The sequence below is a fragment of the Rhipicephalus microplus genome, chromosome 3 (assembly GCF_043290135.1).
Source record: "Rhipicephalus microplus isolate Deutch F79 chromosome 3, USDA_Rmic, whole genome shotgun sequence".
NCBI classification, from domain to species: domain Eukaryota; kingdom Metazoa; phylum Arthropoda; class Arachnida; order Ixodida; family Ixodidae; genus Rhipicephalus; species Rhipicephalus microplus.
Genome location: NC_134702.1, coordinates 35,874,265 through 35,884,534, shown reverse-complemented (window position 1 = coordinate 35,884,534; position 10,270 = coordinate 35,874,265). Strand labels below are relative to the sequence as shown.

At 49.5% G+C, this 10,270-nt stretch overlaps 1 protein-coding gene and 1 pseudogene across 1 annotated transcript in view; one reads left to right on the top strand and one right to left on the bottom strand.

The window, feature by feature from the left end:
• The window catches only part of LOC119176741 (cyclin N-terminal domain-containing protein 1), a 296,811-nt gene that overhangs the window by 111,303 nt on the left and 175,238 nt on the right, over nt 1-10,270 (top strand). The gene's annotated exons all lie outside the window — the stretch shown is intronic.
• On the bottom strand, nt 3,088-4,706 carry LOC142802785 (uncharacterized; annotated as a pseudogene).

Here is a 10,270-nt window from a genome sequence, read left to right as displayed (position 1 = left end):
TTTCTTTTTCTTTCTACATTACCTTTAACTTGAAAAACTCAAGGGGTTCCGGTAATAGCGAGGCCGTTCACAACGTTGCAAAACGACCACAAACGCGGGGAAACAAGCAGCAACAACTGCTGTTTGAATCAGGTCCAAAACTTTGATCTCAACAGAACTTCCGGCTGCCACCACACAGTGGCGCCACGGTACCTGGAAGTTGCGAATATAAGTGATGTTATCTAACATGCCGAAACTACGATATGATCACGAGGGACGCTGTGTTTGTTGAAGGGCTCTGGTTATTTCGACCACCTGGGATAACGTGCACCTGAATCTAAGTACACTGGTCTCAACTTCTTTTTCATTGTAAATGCGCCCGCCGCGGTACGATATTCTGCGTGTGTGACACATGCAAACACCGCTTCGCATTTCTGAACGTATTTGGAATGCTGCTGTGACAAGCTTGGTGCGTGGAAGACTCGCACCGCATACGTGTAGTAGGAAAGGCTTTCCTTTAGTTCCGCATCAAGAGAAGGCGTGTCCCTTTGGCTTGGGCTAAGGGGGACTGCTAATCCGCAGCTCCGGATTTCGTCAGTGCAGCTGCGCCAACAAGACGCGTTTTCCGAACGCAGACTGTGTGGAAGGAGGGTAGCCCCGCGTTCTTTCAATTTTGCGCGCACTGGTCGGGCCACCGAATCATGGTTCCTGGAACTTACTTGCATTGGTATGTAGATTCAAGCTGCAGAGCGCGGCTTCTTGGCAGGGGGCATCAAAGAGAGCCAATACTATTGAACTGTTCCCCCACTTTTTTTTTATTGTGTCTCCCTGCCAGGACGTCATATAGTTTTCCTTCGGGTGTACAGATTGTAATGGGCTTATTTTAAGCACGTTTGTTACTTGTTGCGTTGCCAAAGAGAGAAGGGGAGAGAAATACTCAAGCCAACTGAAGGGAAAGACGCCCACCTGTAATGAGGACAATAACCTCAAACACAAGGCACTGCGTCGTGTAGGTGCCTTCTTCCTTCTTCGAGAACCACAATCACCATCACCACCAAAGACGGTCAGTCTTTCATTCCACTTTCCTCATTCCCTGCGTGGAGCTGTGTAAGTGACTTCCTTGTGGAAGACAGTAACAGCTCTGTGCTTTCAAGAACCTGTAAACACGGATCAGAGGAACGGCACGTGCCATGCCAGCACGCGCCACACGCATGCGCAGAGTGCGTGCGTGCATGCTCCAGCCCGCCGTGCTTGAAAGGAGGGAAGAATGTGCCTAAGTTCTGTCTACCTCTTGGGCGACAGGGTGCAGTGCCTACGCAGGGGAGGGGGCGCGAAGGTGACATGCGCTTCCTTCAAGCCACATCCCCACTTGCCGCCACCAAAAGGACAATGACGCTCTATCCAGCGCCACGTGCAACGTTGGTTTGCACCCCCCCTCCTTAAAAACCCCCCCTCCTTAAAACCAAATGCTGTTGATGCCCACGCCTGTGCTTCGAGAAACAGGTCGGGGTATCTTCCTTCCTTTGAAAAAATGTTGTGGGTGTCCGGGGGGCACTTCTGACTCACCACCAGTCGTCCCACGTCACGGTCTGCCAGCAGTGTGCACTTCTTACCGACACGACAGCTACGGCACACGACAGCTACCGCGAACAGAAAATGTCGGCTGGTCACGACGAGTGCTCCGAAGAAGCCTCGCTTCTGCAACCCACGTACGTGGCACCGATCCACGCCTTTCGTGGCAACAACCTCAGCATGAGACCGAGGCCGTACGACGAGCGCGAGCAGTTACCCGAAGGGGAGCGGTGGCGGGACGTGCGCCAATCCTTCTACGGCGCCATGGCCGCGTCGCTGTTTGTTCTACTGCTGATCGACTTGGTGCTGCCGCTGTTCTTCGTCGGCGACGGTGGCAAATGGTGGAAGACATTCCAGCTGGTGGCGTCTACGGCGGCTATCGTCGTGCTCATCCTGACGCCGCTTGTTGCCGTGACACTCTGCAAGCGAACACGGCGTGCTTACTCTTCCACCTAAAGGACTGCTGGGACGTGGCGACCTTCAGGCTGCCTTCTTTATGTTCATGTTAGTGCAAATGCTCATCTGCCTGGTTATCCGCTAGCGCTTGTACACATGCAATGAGGTGCTGTATTCGACAAGTAAATATTGATGTCGGCGGTAATCACTTCTGTTTGATTTTTGTTACTATGGTTACCACAGTAGTCATTCTTCTGGGCTTTCTTGTGTGATGGCTAGATGGAGCCGTTTGTTCTTTGTTTCACCGCTGCAAGTCGTTCATACCACAAAAATTGTCATTGTGCTACCAGACATGGGCGAGAAAGGCACAAACAGCACGAGTGCTGCTTCTTTCTCAAATACGTGGGATTACGCTGTTATATAGCATTTGATGCCTTTCACTAGGCGGTGAAAAAAGGCCCTGTTGATACCCGCGGCGATGGTCTAGTGGCCCGAGTTCTCGACTGCCCACCTGAAGGCACGGGTGGTCTCATTTTGATGGAGGCTAAGTGCTACAGATCCGTGTACTTACATACAATTGTCTCTGGCTGTCGAAATTTTCCGAGTTCTCCGCAATAACGAACAGATGTTAATAACTTCTGTTAATCATGTCCAGAGAACCGATACGGGATCGCCATCCTACTGTCGTTGGTGTTGTCAACTCGTTGCCATTCGACGATGCAATGGGTTATGCTAGCTTTTCACTGCTCCACAGTGGCGATTTCAGATGAAATCGAGCGCTCCAATGTCACCGTTGGTATTTAACCACCTGCTTGTAGAGGTAGCGACGTTTGTGTGTTAACGACGCCGTCACGAACACAGTGTGCTCCGCACTGAAAGGCGTGATTAGGTGGGGGCCTGGTGAAAATAATCTTAAAAATCGTTTTCATGACATTGTGAAAAATGAACCACAAAAAGAGGTATCCGGAATTTCTCTAGAAACGCAAGTGGGACACGTCTCTGTAAAATCATAGCCTCCTATATTTTTTTGTGCCCGCGCATTAGCGCTAAATACATACGCGCCATCCGTCCCTTATAGTTTTGGCGCTCGCCGCCAGATGCCGCACCGATCCCATAATAACAGCAGACGACGCGGCCTATGCACGCTTGCGTTTATGACGGTCTAGAAACCGTCTACATTGCATTGGATTATGCGTATACGTTAAGAAGTGCGCACACACCAAATTTTTAACACAAGCACTGTATGCAGAATGCAATGTGAGCTTTTTTATTTGATTTCGCGCTCAAAGCTTGAGCACTTTTCGAGACAATGGTTTGACATGAAAATCTTTTGCCAAGTCGTGTTTGTCAGTCACACTCGTCGCGAAGTTCAGAAAAAGTGGGCGGAGAAACTTCACGAGCACAACCTCCAAAAGTTTTTTATGATGTCCCGGGGTCGAGCACTTGAGTTTGTCACGTTTCTGTAGTATTTGCGCGGCGTTGTCAACGGCAGCCTTCAGTGGCTGATTCATCTTTCTCGCTCTTGCGAGGAAAACTTCCGCGTAATTCTTTAAAGAATTTAGAACCATTACGAGCTCAGTTGACGGATACAGGAGTCCACCTCTGTCCTGGTGCCTAATTAATGCATCCGATGGCGCAGAGGTGTTTGGTTTAGTCACCAAAGTGAAGCATTCATCACAGGAAATGGTTTCGTGGACTGTTCTTGCAATATAGCCACCAACCATTGCTAGTGCAGCAACATCTGGCGTTGGGAGCAACGTCTTCCCCCTGTCGAGGCTCTCCTCGAGGATCGTGGTTGATTCTGCTGGAAATGCTTCACCGTCATTCTGCGCTGCTCTTGCCGATCGCTGTAGGAGTGCTGATGTGGAGCAGCTGCTGCTGTCTGCAGTAATCACGTTGCTGCTGCTGGACGTGCAGGCTATGCCAGTCTTCAGTGCTTTCTCAATCCCAGACAAAACTGCCCTCACGTCTGTCTGGTCGTTCGAGCCTGCAGATTTCCTCAATCACCCAAAGAAGGCCTCTATTGGGTCAGAGGACATCTTCCTAGTCAGAACGAAACGGAAGCGTGTGGCCGTGAGAAGGTACCGAACGCACTCCACGTTTGAGATGGTTGTTATCAGCAAGCCCTCGTACGTTTCCTTCGTCAGAAAATTCTTAGCCGGGCTCTGCCGCTTGATTTCGGCCAGGTAGTCAAGAAATGATGTTTCAAGCCAACCTAGCCGTTCGTCGTCTTCGGATTCGTACTGCTTGCAGTCCGGGTTGTTCTGGTGGAAATGCTGGGTGCAGTTGCTTACGTCCATGAGGGTGAACCACCGGTACATGGTGTCCATGAATACGACGGTTGGACCAACGTGGGCGAAGCTTGCGTCACATGTATGACCTGCCTGCTCTTTCAAGAGCTTCAGGGCCGCGGTCACAGGTGGCGAAACGACTTGCACTGCCCTCCTGACGTTCATTTTTTCCATGCTAGTCGGATGTACGTGCTTTCTTGTCAAGAACCGCACTGGCTTGACAATACTGCGCTGTTGCATTTTGTAGAGGTCTTTCAGGTACTGGGCAGTTATTTCGCCATCCTTTCCGATATCGCGTGACAGAAACTGTGACCGTACGTTTTTAATTAAATGACACTGATCGAAAGCGAGAAAAAGTTTGCCATCTTGATTTGTAGGATGTGGTATGCAGTGCTTGAGGTTACCCCCACATAGCAGTTGGAACGCCTTCACGTTAATCCGATGGTTGTCGGTAACGATCCGCACGATTCTAAAACCTATACTCTCAACTTCTTTGAGTACGTTCATCATGATCTGGGAAATTGCACTGGTGAAGGTTTTCACCGGTGCAATTTCTAGTAAAAATATAGGCTACGGGAATCTTATATCTCGTTGACAAGCCACTTAAAATGAAGCAAAGCAGCGAGTTTGCAAGAACTGGCTCTTCTGGCTTGCTCGGTTGCTTCTGCGGCAAGCAGTCACCGTAGTCTACTTCGCCAATGAAGGCATCTCTCTGCTTGAGATAGAGTAAGCGCTGCTTGACCCTCATTTCGTCCACAATGAGCGAGCACGTCTGTGACTGAGCACTCGTGTGTGAAGCGAGCTCAGCTGACAGTCTCTGCTTAATCAAGTCTGTGACGCCTACTTCATTGCGTGACGAACCGAGGAAGCGCTCCAGCGTGCTTCGACAGGGTAGGCGGAGTAGCCCCGAGCTCCTTAAGTGTTCGTATGCCCTCGCTGAGAGGTTACGAAGGATCACTGCGTGGCGGACTGTAACTTCGGACCACGTCGGTTTCACCTTCTGAAAATTTTTGACCTGCTCCAGCAGTATTGAGGCAGCCAACTCATTTTCACTTGCCTGCTCGACAACCTGCAAAAACGCTGGGACATAGCAGTCTTCTTTAAGTTTCTGAAGCTCCCTTTTATATTTTTCAACAGTTCCTTTGAGCCTTTCAACCTGCGCCCTCAGTTCGCGTTCCTTACGCTTCCACTTCCGTCTTTCGATGGTTGGCAACGAAATGCGTGAGGCTACTTGCACTGCTCTATCCACCTGCGCCGTTCTCGGTACGAAGCCTTGGTCAGTCCTGCTGCTGGAGTTGGGCACTTCTTCAACAAGTTGGGAGTCCGACGCGCACGACTGGTCATGTCGTAAGTCCGTAAACACATGTGGTGCACCACCACCGACTGCTCTTTTTTTTCTTGCTGGCTCGTCAGTTAATACAGCCGCAGCACGCTTCCTGAGGGCCGCATCGCTTCTTTCGGTTTGTTTGCAAGGTTGCAAATACGACGGGTACTCGTGGAAGACGCTGGGCACAGAGCCTTTCTTCAGTCTTCGCGTCGTGCACCCTTCTTTAAAGTCGGACGGGACGAAGTGTCGGCTGCAAACGGTAGAATAGCAAGATGTGCTGTTCGGGGTCCAGTTGTCTCTCGAGATTACCTTAAGCCACTTTTCGCGAAGTTCTTGGTCGCTCGGAATTTCGTGAAAAGATACTCCGGTTTCTTTCCGGCCGCTCCATGATTTGCAGCGTGGTACGCAGCAGTACGGCATTGTGGAGCGTTCGGGGCGCAGCCAAACTTCTGACCATGCATGGGCAGTCGCCTTTCTTTTTACGGTAGTGCTGCAGATAACAAAAATACAGCGTTTAGGCACGATTCCTTGCAGCAAGCGGATGTCTTAACGATGTAACACTTTTAACAAAGAACTTACCCGAATCGCACTTGATACAGTCACGGTTGTCTCAGCGAGCGCTGCAGTTAACGAAGCTCTTGGGGGAGACTATTGTGCCAGAAAAAACATCAAGGGCAAGCAGAAAACACAATGGGCCAAGCACAGTTTTACATCGAGCACGGCAAACCAAATTTGCGCGCGACGGGAAAACCGCGGCGTAGCGGTGTGCGCCTGTTGCTGCAGCAAGCGAGGCGCGAGCTATTATGGGATGCGAGCGCTCCTGGCGGAGCGCCGAGGCGCAAAACGAGAGAATCGGGGGACGGCGCTGAGGGACCGACCGCTCGGGCACAAAGTTATAGAGGAGGCTATGGTAAAATGCTCGCATCGACAGCATACTGCTGTGGTTTTACGCGCGTCAAGCACATTTAATGGTGTGTGTGTTTTTTTTTTTCCATTTTATCCCCGTGGAAATGTCGCCGCCGCGGAACATAACACATCCTGCCTGCTGGCTTTCTTGCCATCTCTTTGGATTAGCGCTCAATCGATTGGCCGCGAGATCGAGCAGAGTCGCCACCTGGCGGCAACTGGCCGAAATGGTGAAGTTTGGATTGCTACTTGCGTTGTCTGTCTGCTAGCCCCGTCGTGTTTCTCTTTGTGCGCGTACGTCATGCACGTTCTCAAAATGTGGTTTGTTCGGTCTGGTCAGCGCAAATGTAACTGTTTTTACGTATGACTGAAACGACTTACAGAAGCATTTGGTCTTTCTGGGCTGCTTATGCTTATTAATAAGATCGGCAAGTGCAACTTTCTAGAGTGAGGTTTATTGTGGTCGTACCCCCCATTCACCAGAATAATCAGAGTGGGTGCTGGTTTGTTTCTAGCACATCGCAAAATGCTCTTGGCATCCCTCCAAACATGAGGACTATTAAATTCTGGATGAATGCAGCGTTCTATAGCGACTCGGTAGTAAAAAAAAAAAGGCTCTAAGTCATGCATTTGCGCGCTGTTGGTAGGTGAACAACTACGGCACTGCAGTTTATCGATCATGTAAGGAATCTTAGTTGTGTTTATCTGGCCATGGTACCACTACATAGATATATTGTTATCACATAAACTGTGAGACTTCTCCCCGCCGCGGTGGTCTAGTGGCTAAGGTACTCGGCTGCTGACCCGCAGGTCGCGGGTTCGAATCCTGGCTGCGGCGGCTGCATTTCCGATGGAGGCGGAAATGTTGGAGGCCCGTGTGCTCAGGTTTGGGTGCACGTTAACAAACCCCAGGTGGTCGAAATTTCCGGAGCCCTCCACTACGGCGTCTCTCATAATCGTATCGTTGGTTTTGGGACGTTAAACCCCACATATCAATCAAACTGTGAGACTTCGGTACTTACACTGTACTTAATACAGAGTTACCGGGCACAACCTTGTGTTTAGATTTAAGAACGCTTCAAAGAGCCCAGACGTTGAAAATTAACTCAGACGGCATGCCCTATATACAATGTCGTATAACTTCACCGAAAATTTCATCTTTTTTTACTTTGTTGTTTTCAGCGTTTGTGTGGAATTGTTATTGACAGACGGAAGGCAGTGGTAATTTTCGCATGAAAAAAAAAAAGACATGCTTGTCTCATCAACCAGGCCTTCGTTGTAGCACCCTCATGCACGTAATTCATCGATGAAAGCTTTCTGCTGAACTCTTATATAATATATTTACTGGTGCAAGAACATGTGCGTACACGTGGTAAACGAAGTGTAGCTCAAAGCGCTGTCAGCCACTAAGCTTTCGTGATTAGATTTATTGACCGTTCCACATTTCGTGGTGAACAAATTTAGGGAAAAAAATCATATGCGCCTAAGGTGCGAACGGTGGTGCTGAGCGAATCGCACGGATATGTGGACTTTCTACGAACATCCTTTCTCACTTTTTTGTAGTGTGCATATGACAAATATGTAAATAAGTAGTTCAGTGACGCTACAGCAGTGCGTAGCAGGCGGAACACAAGCTAACCACGTACAAACAACACAGCAAAGGCGTGATTTATTGTGAAAGCGTGAAGGGAGTTACCCAGAGCGAGGATCCCTATGAAAGACAGAATGCGCCTTACTCGCGGATAATGTTAACGTTGCATAGGAGTCGTGCACGATTCACTAGAGAAGAGCGTAGATATTAACAGTGAACTGTAGTCAACGCATTTTATCTGCCGACAATAGGCTCAGACCGCATGCAACGAAGCGCCGCCGCTGTGTGTATTTGTATACGCGCTGCCCACCGCCTATAGGAGGAGGAATAAACTTTATTATTCAGAAAGGGGAGGGAAAATAGGGGAAACCAAGTTTGGTGGGTGCTAGGTTGGGGCCCAAGGGGCCGCAACACTAGCAGACCAGTCCGCCAGCTTGGCCTGTAAATTCGGGCTCCTTAAGGACCTCTCCCAGGCTTTTGGTGAGAGAAATGAAAAGCTATACAAGTGTAATAAATGTGGCCTAGCAGAGGCAAGTCAAGATCACGTATTATGGGGTTGTTACAACAACCCTCTACCCGAGGAGCTCCCACTGACCGCCTATCCACACTGGATAGATGGGTGGATATGGCTGTACCCTTTAGATCGGGCGGTTGCCAGCGCCACCAAGCCGCAATATTTAATGAACCAAAAACTAGATTTATTTCGCGAGGCAACACTTTCGTGGGGCAGTGCTGCCACCTATAGCCCGATTTCGCGGTGAATAGAGTGTAGTGAGCAGGGAGAGAGACGATATAAAAGAAAAGGCACTGAGGGGTGTTTCTTTTTGGGTTCTGTTAGCCAACAGGTATAACCACCTAGATGGGGGGGGGGGGGGGGGGGGCATGGAGGGGCAACATTTTTGAACTGTTTGTGGTGAACTTGCCGGGCGGCCAACCGGGACACACAAAAATAGTTAAACAGCGCTCGTTTGTCCATAGCACTGCACTTTTATCATTGCTGTAGGCAGCCATTGTGCCATAGATAACCACAAACTTGTCTATAGCTTTGGGGATATCATCTATCCGGATGTTTCTGGGCGCTTGCTGTTGTGGAGAAAAGGTCGAGCCGCCGTGCTCATGGCGAAGCCCACCCATCCACCTGTTCTTTATTGCGAACAGTGATCTAATTCCCCGATGATTATAACGTCGCTCCTCGTCTTCTACACAATTTGTAACATCCTCCCCGCCCCCACAGTGGCGCCTGACGACAAAGAAAACTGAACGCACACATGAGTTGCGAGTACAAAATGTTCGTCAGTATTAGCAAGAGTTCCACGTTAGTCTTAGTAGTGTCATCCGAGTCTTCCCCTGCACTTGATCTTCCAGCGGTGTTTTCGGCGCTTGTGCCACGTTCGTGGTATTGAGTGCGTTGACGTCGATGCACTTCTGTTGTGTCTAAGCAGGTTTCCTTGGTGTCTGAATTCCCAATGAAGGCTGTTACATGAAGACCGTTGGTAGCCTTTCTGGGAAACTTGTTCCGTGGCCTTTTCGTCTTGGCTGAATTTACCTTGTGAGCACCTGCCTTCTTCCTCCGCCTCGGCTTGGGTTGCATCATTCGCTGCTTTGATTCGGTCTTGTCTTTGGGCATCGGCAGTGATGCGGCCCGCACGATCCACTTTCTTCACTTCCTCGGTGTCGGCAGTTTTCTCAAAGAGCTACACTCATGAGCTTTACAGGCAGTGGGCTTCTGTTTTCTCATAGCCTTTCCATTTCGTCTTCTATTTTCTCCCGCTTGTTGCTGTGGCTGTGATTTGATTCCTCCGGTGACATGTAAGCACGGCATTGAGGACTGCCTCACAGTGGACATTGCCAACCTCAGTGACTACTTATTTTTGGTATCTTCTGCAATGTCTCCTGAATTTTCAAAGGCATCACGGCATTCGATCGTATAGAAGTTTTTTCAGCCACACACACCCGAGCAGCCACTCTCATGTTAAGTGACTCTCATGTTAAGTGTACGGGCACTTAACGTTGACGAGAGCTCTGAAGGCATCGAATAGGTCTCTAGAAGTTCAGATTGTTCTTAATTGGTGGTCTTCCGTGTTATATTTTCAGTAGTGAAAACGTTGGTTTCTCTTCTTCCAACACATTGTTCTACCTGTCGTGGGGTTGGGCCATTAGCCTTCTGTGTGGCAATATCGCAATCGATAAAGCATTGGCTAGGTGGTT